Source organism: Notolabrus celidotus, chromosome 24 (assembly GCF_009762535.1).
Source record: "Notolabrus celidotus isolate fNotCel1 chromosome 24, fNotCel1.pri, whole genome shotgun sequence".
In the NCBI taxonomy this organism is placed as follows: domain Eukaryota; kingdom Metazoa; phylum Chordata; class Actinopteri; order Labriformes; family Labridae; genus Notolabrus; species Notolabrus celidotus.
Genome location: NC_048295.1, coordinates 9,525,612 through 9,540,132, shown reverse-complemented (window position 1 = coordinate 9,540,132; position 14,521 = coordinate 9,525,612). Strand labels below are relative to the sequence as shown.

At 42.7% G+C, this 14,521-nt stretch overlaps 1 protein-coding gene across 3 annotated transcripts in view; it reads right to left on the bottom strand.

Annotated features, from left to right (window-relative positions):
- dzip1 (DAZ interacting zinc finger protein 1) overlaps positions 1-14,521 on the bottom strand; it is a 23,601-nt gene extending 9,080 nt beyond the window's left edge. For 2 of the 3 annotated variants that reach the window (XM_034677917.1, XM_034677918.1), the window contains exon 1: positions 263-370. The gene's annotated coding sequence lies outside the window, so the exon portion shown is untranslated. Of the gene's footprint in view, positions 1-262; positions 371-14,044 lie in introns of those variants that run through there. The other variant, XM_034677916.1, reaches the window with a different exon arrangement.

Below are 14,521 nucleotides of genomic sequence, written 5' to 3'. Positions count from 1 at the left end.
CTTGTTTGACCTCCACACTAACAAAAGCACACATGTTTGAACTTGTTTAAGCTTTTTGAAGCACGAGAGGAGTCTTTCTTTTCACTCAAAGTACTCCCCTCTTGAATTAAGGTACTACGGCGGCTCGCGTGTGTCAAATATCAAGCTAACGGACATCTTTTAATCCCACATAAATCAATGTAAAACAGTATTTAACATCACAAACAACACTGCTTACAAAAGATGGGGTTTTATTCTGAAAATGTGCGTTAAAAAAACTCACCTGAAGGTGTTTTTTTGGGGGTATTAAAGCGTTTGGAAAAGTTTCTGTCGACGGTACCCCAGGCGGTTTGTGGGTGACGTAGCAGCTGGGCTCCACATTCCTAGATCCCTGCGAACAGGAAAAAAAAGTGACGTCAAGGTATTGGGAGTGAAATACGACACATCCGGTGGGTTCTTTCAAAATAAAACACATACTTTCTTACAGTCTGAGAAATAGAAGTCAAACATTTTATAAGATATGGCAACCCTATCTGGACTACATGGAAAACTTGCCATCTGACATTATTGACTTTGCCACAGTGTAACAAAATTGTACTGAGAATGTCTTGAAGATTCTTTTTTATTTTTTATTTTTTATTATTACCCTTTTTTCTATTGATTTTAATTGTTATTCTGGAACTACCTATTGTATGGAAGCCCGTTTCCGCCAGTTAAAAAAAAAAGTTAAAGTCATAATTATGACTTAGTATCTCATTATTATGACTTAGTATCTCATAATTATGACTTAGTATCTCATTATTATGACTTAACTTTTTTTCTCCTAAAAACTTTTTTTTTAACTTTTTTTTTAACTGGCGGAAACGGGCTTCCATACACAACTCCTCATTGCAAAACGACCATTCTGAAAAATAGAAGTCACTTGCAGGATTTTACTTTTACATCAAAGCTTCCTACTTCCGGTGTCATTGTCGGGAAGTGACACACTCGCAGTGAGAACGGGGGGAAGGGAGAAAAGCTTTGAGAGCTTTGAAATGGGGAGTCAGAAAACGGGGATGGGGGAGTCAACCCGGTGTTGTCCAATACTGCAGAGGGAAACCGGATGATAACTAATAAAGTTGTTACAACGTTGAAAGTGCAAGAAATATGGAGAGCAAAATCAGAACAGCTTGAGGGATGCAAGTGGAAATTTGGAAAACTTAGTACTTTAGGTGTGCTGGTCCTCTGTAGGGGCTCCCTCTTGTGTTTGAAATGTTCTATGAACCATGAAGTGGTTTCAATTTGAATCTATTCTTTACCTTCTTTGTGAAATATTCACATTTTGAACACACGCCTTTAAAAGTTACTGACAGAGGGCAGTTCAGGGATCTAAATGGTGTGGAAAAGTACAATATTTTGCATTAAAATGTAGCAGGGTCAAAGTATGAATCAATTGTTGAATGCACCTTTTAAAACCTGAGCTTTAACATTTACATTATGTCACCAGCAGAGGTCAGTAGAGATCTGATCTTTCCAGTGCTGTGATTGTCCTGTAAAGAAGTGCTTGATTGCTTCCTCCTGTCCTCTCCTGTCCTCCCTCCCTGTCAGAGGAAATGCTGCCTACTGCTGCTGTGATGGAGAGCAGCTGCAGGAGGCGACACAGTCTCTGCTTTAATAGGGAGCAGCGCCCTGCAGGGTGGATCCACACACACATAGAGACACACACTTATGCATTCACTTACACTGTTTGTATTCAAGGATCAGTCTTGAAATTGCTCTTTGGATGTTTTATTGTGGAATAACATTAAAGAGTGATTCACATTCAGGGGAGTACTCGGGCGGGCTCAGACTTAAAGCGAAACAAAGTGTAAAGCAGGGATGGGGAAGTTGTCTTTTTTTTTCCAACATCACACACGCTGTCAAGAAACAACCTGTACTGGCACATCCCAGCGCGTTGAACTCCTCATCAGAGTCCCACTGCTTAAAAAAAGGCCGACGGTTTGCCATTACCCCGGCCAGTCCCTGGACAGCTTCAGTCGAGCCTTGATAAATAGAGATTTTAATTCCTCCAGACAGCACCCTGCGACTGTCAGGATAGCCTGAGGCGGGCAGGAGATACTCTCTGTGTCCGCGTAAAAGACGGGCAGATCTCACCAGTGGCATCACAATGAGGCGCGGAAGTTCAGCTGTAGGACAAGATGCTGTTGTGCTTTTTATTGCACCTTAATAGAAACTGGACTCCCTTTTCCATGCAGATTTTTTTGTCTGTCAAACAACTTCTGTGTCTACTGCACCAAATCAAAAGAAACTTATGTTCTGACACTTTACATGAAGATCAGGTCTAGACTGTTTGCTTAGAAAGAGCAAACATAAATCCACCAAGAGAAACCACTGGCAAGAAAACCTTCAGGCAGAAACCTTGGGAAGAACCAGACTCACTGGACAGCCAGTGAGTCTCTGCCACAACCAGCTGGATGGAACAAATAAAACTTAAAGAGCAGGTCCAGACTGTTCGCTTAGAAAGACTAAACATTAATCCACCAAGAAAACCACTTTGGCAACAGTGGCAAGAAAACCCTCCATTTAACAGGCAGAAACCATGGGCAGAACCAGACTCATTGGTGGACAGCTAATGAGACTCTACCACAACAAGCTAGACAGAACAAGGAAAGGTTAAGGTCTAGGCTGTACTGTTTTGTTGCACCCAACATTAATCCACCATGAGCAAGCACTTGGCAACAGTGGCAAGAAAGAACTTCCTCTATTACGCAGAAACTTCAAGCAGAGCAAGACTCACAGGTGGTCCGCCATCTACCTCGACCGGATGAGCCCAGGAAAGTGGGACTGAGAGAGAGGCAGAAAGAGAGGATGCCTCCACACTTACTGTAGCCTCCAGGCCAGCCTTCTAATGTTGACTCCAAACTGAAAAATCCACAGTTTGATAAGAGTTTACCAGAGCGGGAGAGCGATACGAAGTTGCGGCGTTGCATTAGTCATGCAGTAAAAAGGAGCAGGGGTGTGTGGAGGAAGAGGAGCGGACCTCTTGAGATGAGTAAGCACAGCCCTACACTCAATTTACTGCTTGATTTATGAGTTCATTTCCTGCGCGAAGTTCTCAGCGGGGGTGAGGTGGTATATCTTTCCCACTATAGGTAGCTGTGGCTCCACTTCCCAATCTCCCATGAGACCCACTCGCACCACTCCGGGCCTTCGTGGGACTATAAATAATGGCCGCGGTAACAAGTACACATTGAACACAGAGAGAGGAGAGGAATGCCAAAAAAACATCTTTATTCATGAAGGAGGTTCTTATCTTCCCCTGCAGAGGACGAGATGGATTCAGACCACTCTGCATACTGAGATGCTGTGTACATTTAAGCTTACTGTATCGCTGCTCTCAGACAATCAATGTGATGTTGGAGAATCATCGGATGTTTAAAGGAGACCTATGATGTAACTGTTATCCCTCACTGTGCACACACGATTTATAAAACGAGGACTGCCACACTGCAAGACTGCAAACTGAATGTCTTCTTGTAACTGGACGGTAGGGGAATGCACCTGCAAGTTAAGAGAAGCGTGCTGCAATCCAGAAATTATGCTAAGTAATAAACACATGCAAAGTCAAAAATTTAAAATGCAGCTCGGATAGCAATCATTGAAGAGACTGCAGCGTGATAGCTTACAGCTGTAACCTTTTGCTCATGCAGCTGCAATTGTTGATGCTGCTGCAGCCTCTGTTGCCTGCAATTTGCTTGTGCAATTTTCAACTCTGTGTCAATTGGAACTGACTTGTACAGAGGTGTTCGACAAGCAATGTGGAGCGTTAAACGCCATGCTTGATATATAATAATATATTATGTCATATGTTGATGATGTACTAATTTATATAGTTTATTTTAAAATGGTCAAATGCAGAAAATCTTTATTTAAAAGGCATATTCTATTTTAAATGCCAACACATTTATGGTTCCCATGATGAATAGGAAGAGATTGTACTCTTTATGAAATGCAGCAGAATTATCAGTGCTAAAGTAAAACAATCAAATGTCCAATCACAGCCCTGGGCCTACAGGCCGGATCATGAGCACAGAGTTCATGCTGCTATCTGCAGTACTCAGAACTTGGAGGAAAATAACCTCTGACATGGACAAGTTCAAGTAAAAGATTATTCCGCCTGAGCCAAGTACTCAGGCAGGACCCACCAGGCCAAAGTTCTCTGACCTGCAGGACTCTTGTCTCCCCCTTCTGGCAATGAGAGTTGCTGTCCTTTCGACATCAGCTTGAGAAAAAAGCTTGGTTCCCTGTGCTTGCCCTGATCACATTCTGTTTTATGTCTGGGCACTGCCAAGATTTTTGGGCCATTGGCTCTGCTGTACTCCTTGTTCCTTCAGCTGTCTCAGCTGCTCTATTCCCCCCCAACTCGCTTCTGAACCCATTCCTAAGCTTGAGAACACCAGGCCTCTATTTGACACTTAAAGGGTTCTGGGACTTTTAATCACAACACCTATAATCCATTGACACTACCATTATATATATATCTGTATATCTATATATATATAAAGTATGTATATATACTTGTTTTCAATAATTCATTTTTTTTAGTAAAATATTCATAACAAAGTATCTAATTGAACTCCAGTAATGTGTTACTTGCTTAATATAAGGCTGTGATATCACCCCTTTAGAAAAGGTGCAATACACTTGTGTTAGTTCTTGCTCACAGATGCGGGTGCATGGCAGTGCCAGCTCGGCTCTCTTACACGACCAGAATCCAGACGAATGGAAGTGTCAGCTCAGCGATAGTTCTCGCCACTGCCCGACCAACTTAAAGCCGAGCAGCAATCTAGCCTACGACTGCCCACCGGTTTTCATCTCAGACACTTTGTTGTCTATTTTCAACGAGGCAGCCGCAGGGGTCACAAGTGGTGAATCAGCCTTGTGGGAAGGAGAGATGAAAGAGCGCTGCGGTGGGGAGGGGAGAAGGAGAGCAGCATCCCACCGTTTCCTTTCATTGTCCCCTATGAATGTTGCACAGGTCAGAAGAGGTACCAGCACTAAAGAATTATATATAGCAGACAAATGACGAGGTTTGCACTGATTTTTTTTCTCATCCTCCCACTGAGCGAGGAGGCCTGGACTCTATAGGGCAAATCAGCCACCACAGCAGGAGCACCTCCTTCGGAGGGAACACAGGTAATGGAGATCGAATATCTGGACGCAGTCGTATGTGATGACTGTGCTCGTAGGTATAAAACTTTACTCAGACTTTGTTGTGAGATATCATAAAAACACTACTTGCATTTGGGCGGAACCAAAACCTAAATACTCCAGAAACACTTTGATAAAGCTCACAATGGCGGCCATTTTGAAAAGGTCTGGGCTAGCTTGAAACAGCTTGTTTTCTTGGATGTGTTGTCCAAGCATAGAAAGTGTTCAAATGTTGACAAAGTAAAAGCCTAGTATGAAGCTCTGTATGAAGCTAGGACGCATTTGTTAGCCTAGCTTCCATCAAAGATGAATAGCAAAGGAAAAAGCTAGTCTGAAGTGAAATCAAGAGGAATCCACCACCACGTCCAAAGCTAAATAACTTTAAAGCCTACTCATTTCATCTCGTTTGAGAAGTGTTTCTACAAAAAAACTTTGATATATGTCCTTGAATGAAGCAAGAACACGGGGATAGCTAGCTTAGCTTCGCATAACGACTAGAAGTTTGTTCAAACTCATAAAACAATCAACCAATACGGCTAAAGCTAAGTAACTAACACATTGTATCATGTTCTATAGGTTTGCCTTGGAGGCCGGGGAAGAGCTAGCAAGAGAGCTACCTGGCTAGCTATACCAAGAGATGCTAACAGTTTGCATAGGATACTAGCTTGAATGGCAGCATCAGCAAACTTGCATATTTTTGACCTCATATCATTAGCATTAGCTGTAATTATTTTCAAAACAGCTATCATCCCATGAATATTTATCTTCTTTTTTCTCTGTCTTCAGAAACGGGATGACTAAGGCTGGTGTGAGGACTGTGGAGCTCAAGTGTCACAAAGAGAGGGGACAGAATAATCTCACTCTTCTAAACGCTATGTATTTTAAGAAAAATATAAAAGTTGAATAGTCAAGTTGAATAATTTAGTTCAAAAAACAAAAGCAAAGGAAGACTCGGCTCCCCTGGCAAACAGTGGGGTTCAGTGATTGTGCATTCACAGCTCATTCGTGCTTCTTTCTGGTTGTTTGGTCAACCGAACAAGCTGCTGCTCTCCTCCAGGCACTTAAAACAGTCAGACCAGACTACAACAGCCACATGAGAGCGCATTTACTGAGAAATACAGGCAATAGTCCTCAAAGTGGAGAATTTAAAGTCTATCCAAGAGTGCTTTGATTATTTTTTTTCCTATTCTCAAGACAAGTTGCTGGAGGGTTCTTCACAGTTGCTAAATTGAGCATGATAGTTAAGCTGTCACGTACCACTCTAATTAGGTATGCTGAATATGAAGCTACATCAAGCAGCAGGTGAGCTTGGCTCAATATAAAGACACAAGTAAGGAGAAAACAGTCAGCCATGTGTGTGAAACAAGTGGCAAACTCCAGTGTTAAAAAAATGTAGCTAATGCAGCAATGCTAAAAAAGTTGAGTGTCCACTTGAGGCTAGCGCTACAAGCAAAGGATTCCCCAATAACACCCATTATAAAAATGCTAATTTTTACATTAAAAAACAAACATGTTTAAAACCTGGTTTTAGCCCAGTTCTCAATTCATACAGTGCCGCAAGGAGCTAGCTTCTTGCTCGGTTGACAGAAATTAGAATGACTCAGTATTCCCAAAAAGGCTACCACCGCCAATTATAAAATACTATACAGCAAAAACACACGTGTACAGCCTGGTTTTAGCCCTGTTCTCAATTTGTACACTGCGGTTGGGAGCTAGCTTCTTGCTAGGTTGACAGAAATGAGAATGACTCAGCATTCTCAAAATGGCCACCACCGTCTTTGGACTTCAGAAACCAATGGGTGGCGTCAATGAGACTACTTCCATGTTATTCACAGTCTATTGACTTTTTCCGCCCTTTCGAACTCCACAAAGATGCTGAAACTTGTCTGTTTTAGAGGGCTAGGTGAGCTAATATTTTAACCTTGAACAGTATCAATCTAACGCTAATCCTACTTGACCCCAGTCTCCATCATCTGCTGCCTCTATCTGAATACTCATCAGCAAGGCATGATAGTGCTGGATATTCATCAAGAAAGTGAACAAGCCCACAATGATAAACTATTCCTGGAACACTGGTTTTTTTTTTGCATTTCATTATGCGAGACAAAATCAAGAGGAGCAGCTTCGTCTTGAAGCCACTCATTTTAATTGCTGATTTCCTAGGTGCACTTTCCCACCTTGTGTTCAAAATCTTATCCGAGGATAGTGATAAAAACAGCACCGAAAGCTTGTATTATCAGGCTACCAACAAGGACGAATCTATTTTTTGTCCCACACTTCCTCAGGCGCAGCTCCAGGCGGCTAAAATAGCACCTTGTTATGACATTAGCCTCTAAAGAAGTCATAATTTCTACTGCACTGGTGTCCTGATTTTTGTCCTGGAGGATCTAATTAGATTATCTCTGTAGTATTAAGTTACAGGACAAAGCACATGGGTTATGGTTTTTAATACACCTGTACTGGAAGACTCAGGTTTAGTTAGAACCACAAGTGGAAGTCCGTAAGATAGCCCTATTAGTGACTAAATGTTACTTCTGATAGTTGGAACAAATGAGGGAGCGGGTGGAAAAGAAGAGGAGATACTGTCGCTCTCTTTGAGCCATGGCAGCCTTCCAGTACGGGCCTTCTTTGTATTCAGCGAGCACCTCGTTTTTGTGTCAGCGCGGGACAAGAGAAGCACTTAACGTGACATTTAGAGATGCTCAGAGATTCTCTCTGGAGGCCAGAGGGAGGGAGAAAAGGACCAATGATGTTATCGCAGACATGTGTTTTAAATGCCAGGAGGGGTGCTTTACCAGAGAGCTTTGGCCACAAAGATAAGAGAATAACCTCGGCCTCTGGTCCTGCACCTCTTGCACCCATTCAGGGGCTCACGTTAAGCCTCCTCTGAAATGGTTCCATCTCTTTTCGATCAGATATGATCTTTTAAGGCTTATGGAACAATCTTATTAGATTGTACATTAGGGCTGCGGTTATCCTTAGAAGAAATCCACACATGCAGTGTGCATTTTAAATAGTCGGCCACAGGATAGGACACTCTGAGCTTCAGGAGTGGGCGACACACGCATTCTGGGATGCTGAATCTTAACCAGATGGCCGTAATACACATCTTAACTGCGGATCAGAGACGTGTTTAAAGACTCCCCCTGAATAATGTCAAAAAATCTCCTTTCCATTAATACCAGACTAAATATCTCTTATTGATGTGGGTTTATCCTGAAGGGACCTCCACAACAAGGCAGCATGAATATTTAACAGGTAAAGAAAGGTCAGGCTTCTTGTATAGATGCCAAGATTGAACTAATCAATCATCATTTCTGTGGGAAATGTGTTCCAATTAAAGCACCGCAGGATACAGAGGTTTTTCTCCACATAGATGCTTTGAATATTCTCAAACAAATTAATCCATAATCCTTGAGATGAGCATTGGAATATTTTGCAATGCAAATGTGCGCCATTCATCCATCTTTTTAAAAACATCCTTCTTCACGCCGGCTATGTAAGCATTTGTATTTGTGCACAAAAATGCCGCGGCGTTTGATGCAAGGTCTTGCAACCCTTCCAATAAATCAGGCAGGGAGTTAGATGAATGAAGATAGAGCTGCATAGTGATGAAGCTGCAGGACGCAGAGTTTAGGAAACAAGGTAAGCTATTCATCACAGGAGAAAGCCAACCCAGACATCCGGTGAACTTCCAGTCATTTCTATTCGTGTATGAAACGGCGAGTCATTCTAGCAGTCTGCATTTTTTTTTTAATGTCTCAGACACCTCGTTGAGCAGTTCCCCTTAGGAATGGCGGGTAATGTAGGAGGAGAGGGACAACAGAAGCATCACATTGTCAATATTATGGCAGGTGACAGCGAGACATGTAAATGGTTTAACTTGTACACGCCTGCGAGAAAAGTTTGGTGTGATCCACGCCACTTTTTGTCATGCAAAACGAAGCAATGTGCAAATGATCCCATACAAGAAATTCTCACTCAGTCATGTGCTTATATTCAACGTGTGTTTACTCAAGGAGGAATAATCCATTTGTACATTCCCCTCCATCCCAGAACCCCTTGAATATTTAAGCCTTTGATGTTTGGTCGTCTAATGCAGTTACCTAAGCAGCTTGCCATAACCGGCCTCGCTGAGATTCCCCCTCTCCCGCTTCCTCCCCCTATTTTCTGCAATGTGTGTGGATTGCACAAATAAAGTATCCTTTTGAAGCCTCTCCTTGCCGCCTCTCGGGAAGGTGTTTTCTGTAGATAATGACTTATTTCAATTCACACCTCACCCAAAGAGTGCTGCACAAATCTTTTTTTTTCCCCCTCTTCAAAATCTTACATTGCTTTAGGCTGGAGTACCTGCGAATGCTGTGACACAGAATTAATCACAAGGCTTTTTGGTGGAAGCACACATGGCAGATTTGGCTGCACATTAATTATTTTTGGATCTATGGCTAATACAACAAAAAAGAGGCGGCGCTGCCAGGTAGCTGGCGTGGACGCAATTTGGAAAAATGGAAGCATAAACAGGGACGGAGAGTGGGACAGGTTCCAGTCCGGGGAACGTGTGCCTGGAATGTTAGATGACCAAATTCATGCGGCGTGCAGTCTTCAGCAACGTTGCTGTAAATTGGCAGTAAAAGAGTGAACCGTGGAGTGCCAGAGTTATTGGGCACGAGGCCCAGACAGCCCCTGACTCAGCTTAGAGGCATGGTTAACCTGGCACAGACACACACCAGCTGGATGGACCATTAGATGCCATTATTAGACTGAATTTTACCACAACAAGGTATCATTACTTGCAAGCATGTTTTGCTTTATCGTACAATCTAAAAATTGGGTCTTCTCCGTAAGCATCAACTGGGATTTCAGTTTCTACAAGGGGACAAAGTCATTCAATTGATCAATTTTTAGTAATACACCACCAAACTTGCGTAGATCTAGACCAATTTAGGCTACAAGTATGTCACAAAATTTTCTCTGTCCACCTTGTACAACAAGGTAATGACGCTAACTATACCCGGAGCATTCTTTTTTGCTGTCCACAGAAATAGAGACAAAACAGCCTGAGTACGCCACTAGGGGAAGACATGCACTAAGCGTGGCGCCTGTTCTGCCAGGAACAAGAAGAATCTCTTGCGGATGGCGTTCGCAATTCTTGTCATTACTTCCCTGTTGTTCTGGTACACAGCATTACAATGCCCGAACAACAGCTTGACAATGGTGTAATTCTCACCCGAGGCACTAATTGGCAAGTCTTCCACCCCCTACAGTGCTCACTGGATCAGTGTTGATGCAGTGTGACCAGGTAAGACCACGTGCGTTATGGACGACTATCCCCAGGAAACAAGCGGATGAAAGAGTTATTTTTGATCACTTAACCACTTTACATAAACCAAAAAAGCAATCAGTAGCTTGAAAAAAGAGATGTCACCTTAATCAGTCATGAAAGTAATTGTTAATTGTAGCCTTGTTCCACATATTGATCCCCCAGAAATGCTTTGGGCGATCAATACCTGGAGCTCCAGCAACAGAACTCACCCTGGATCAGAATGGGAAACTTTAAACTGAGGTGTCCCAGGGTGAGTCATGAAGTCTTAAATAATCTGGGTTTAGTGTAATTTTATGTCTATTGAAGTACTGTATTTGTGCTTCTTATTAAAAATTTAAGGACACCTGTCTTTGAAACCCCAGATGTGGAGTTTAAATTAGACTTGTATTAGGGCCTGTCTCCACTAGCAGCATTTTTTGCACTGGCAGTGCCTAGGCTATTGAACAGCATAATGGGAAGTATTCAAAGCTTTCACCATTGTGTGGGCAAAAAATCAGGACAACTGTCTTTAAAACGCAAAGTGTGGGGTTTAAAAGCTGTTGATAACAAGTAGCTAGAAGGAGTCTTAAAAATGGCATTATGGGAAATGTAGTTTCCATAGCATTTAGAGTTCTGGCAACCAAACTTTTGGACAGTTGTTTTAGGAACTAGGAGTTTGGGGTTTACAAGAAGCTAACATTAAATAGGAAGTATGGGCTTAAAGGAGACAGCTAAAAGGCATTATGGGAAATGTAGTTTCTAATGCTTTACCATTCTGAGGCCTAAAATTTGGGACACTCGTCATAGAAACTTCTGGTGTGGGGTTTATAGATGTGGATATTGTAGCCAGTAAGAGTCTAGTCTAAAATAGACCATTAAGAGGAATTATTTGAAGTGTAGTATCAATAGTTTTCCCCACTTTGAGGGGCTTAAATTCTGGATATCTTGGTCTCTGCTGCTTTAGGTTCATCAATTTTTTTATTTGATCATACAATGTTAAACCACCAGAGCCTACTTTTAGAGTGGTGCCCTTTCCTTGTTGTGTGGTGTTTGAGGACCACAGAAAAAAAACAGGTACAGCCATTACATTTTAATAAACAAATAAATGGGTAATTTATTTAAAGCATGAAAAGATGTAGACACTCTAGTGAGTAGATGAAATAAAGGTGGTACTGTTCAGAATAAAAAACCCTGACCCCAAAATATCAACTAACATTCACTGCAGTTTTTTACAAAGTATGCTGCAATCACACGTTAAGCCTTTTTAAGAGGAAGAAGTGTTTTGACACAATAAAGTTCAAAGAGAAGAACTCTTTTCACAGACTCCCTCCGAGCATGTCGACCTAATTAGACATTTTGATCTGTTACCCAACTGCTTTGTTAGCAATGACTTGAAGAAGGGTTATTGTACATTGTGTAATATCTCCTGGCTTTGTATGCGGCTGTAAACAGATTCTACCTCAGGATAGGGATTCACTTTGAACACATCACAATCAATGAGACAGAAAGAGCTTAATTGAAGGATATTTACCAAGAAGGTTCGGATGGTTCTTGCTGTGAACATCCAGTCATTCCTTTTTCAATTTCCCTTCATTTTCCCCTTTAAATCCCATGCAGTGTTCGTTTCATCTTCCAGCATTAAAGCTTCCTAAATTAGCTGGTGTAATGTTGATTTAAGTGATGTGAGGAACAACACTTCAATAAATCCCTCTCATTAACAAATAGAGCACTGAGATGTTTTTGAAATCTAAAACGTGTCAGGGCCAGAAATCCATTAAATTCTGCAGTACCTGAAGGCAGCAGGGAACTGATGTTGATATATTAGCAGCTTCTGATTGGATGACTGCTGTGTAACAGAGAAGGGCTATTATGCACAGCTGTACTGTGTGTTTACAAGACTAGAGAATACAACCACACACACCTCTAAACACATCAAACATATTCTGAATTGTTCATTCTTCCTGCGATGGCTGAGCTATTTCAAAGGAACAGGACACAGTGCACATAGGGACCCATACATATGCAGTCCTCACTCCCTTTAATTCATGCAAAGTCACGCCGCAAACACAACTGAGTCAGAAGGTCAACACATACATTTCCATGCAGTGTTAAATCCTTGATTCTGATTGGCTAAACCCTACAACAATGGAATTTAGTTCCCAAAAACAAAAGCAAGGTAGGGTCAGTCTGATCACCCAAGTCATATTGAATCAATCCGCAAATTTTTTACAAGGAACAAACTTAAATTCACTATGAGCAAAACTCTTGGGGTTAGGGTTAAGGTTTGGGTTGGGTTGGGTAGGGTATGTTAGGTAAGGGAGAGGAAGGGTAGGGTAAGGCGGGGAGGGAAGGATGGTGTGAGGTGGGGTTGGGTAGGGCAAGGTAGAGTTAGGCATATGGTGGGGTAGGATAGGGTTTCAGGAGGGGATGGGTAGGGCAGGGAGGGGTAGGGTAAGGTAATGCTGGGAAGGATGGTGTGGGGCTGGGTAGGGCAAGGTAGGGTAGGGTAGGGTTAGGCGTATGGTAGGGTAGAGTAGGGTCCGGTAGCATTATGGTAGGGTAGTGCAGTTTAAGGTAGGGTGTGGAAGGGTAGGGTAGCATATGGTAGGGTTATTTAAGGTAGGGTATTGTCAGGCAGGGTAGGGTAGAGTAGAGCAGGGTCAGGTAGTGTTAGTGTGGTAGTGTGGTTTAAGGTAGGGTATGATAGGGTAGCATACTGTAGGCGTGTTTAAGGAAGGGTAGCATTTAGTAGGGCACTGCAGGTTAGGGCAGCATAAGGTAGGGTAGTGTAACATATTGTAGGTTTGTGTAGGATATGGTAGGGTAGAGTGGCATACAATATGGTAGGCTGGAGTAAGGGAAGAGTTTAGGCAAGACGAAGTTTCCTGTTTTCAGACAGAAACCTCAAGTAGAACCAGTGTCATGTACCTGTAGCTACTGTTTTAGGCTTTGCTCTGTAGTACACTCTTATATAGGCCTGAAGAAAATCAATTTAATAGTGATATCAGTGCAGGTTTGATCGGTAGGGTTGTAAGTGGGACAACCACTTGATGTTTAACTCTCAACTGCACCATAATCTGACGGAAAAGTTTTAAATTGGTTCCTGTGCAGGAAGAGACAAAAACACCTCAATCTCTCAAGGTGGTAGTTTACAACCACTTATACTCACATCCTCTCAAGTATTAAATTGGGCTTGAAATGTAGGAGTAAAAATGAGGGGGCACTGAAAGAAAGAAAGCAGCCGTGGGTAAAAAAACAACAAAAAAAACAACATACATGTGCTATGTTTGGCAGGGAAATTACACGGCCGTGTGGGAATGAATCAGCAGAGCCAGAAAAGGGTGAGCTTAATTTTGGGGTACATGCTAGAACGAAGGTTGACGAGGGAAATTACAGTAATTTCCCCCCTGACATTCAATCGCCGGCGAGGATCAACTTCTGCGGGTAGTGACATGCATGCCCTGTTCCGAGCGGGTGATAAACATCCATCAGCGCTGATGGCAAAGACAGGAAGGCTGATTAGGCCACGGCAGGACACATCACCATCAACTGTGTCCCCAAAGCTTCAATTACCTGCTAGAAAATGCAGATTGTATCACAGGCCTCCTCTCCAATGTCCTCACTTGGATTGTGGATTGTGGAGCAATCTGGGTTATTCTCTGTCGCGCTGCCAAGGTGCTCAGCGTGGGCCAAAAGCTTCCTTTTCATGCAGGACCGAGTGGGGAGGGTGTCCCTTTTGATTAAGCGTTTTGGATGAGGCTGGGATGGGAAGCTCGGCGCAGGTTGGCGTGGTGCCGTCGCTGCACTGCAGGCCTGCAGGCGTGCTGGGAGATCCCTGCGGTGAACAGTTCACACATCTTCAGTCACGGGCGCCACATGTAGCCGGGGCAAATGGCCAGAGCAGTGAATTCACTAAAACAAAAGATGCTCTAATAACAAGTTCCACAATCAAAACATTCAATCCTGCAATACAGGAAATGTGTTTCTACAAACAACGCCGTCAGTCATCAGGAAAAGGGCAATGAAAACGCAGACGTTTAAAAATAGGGG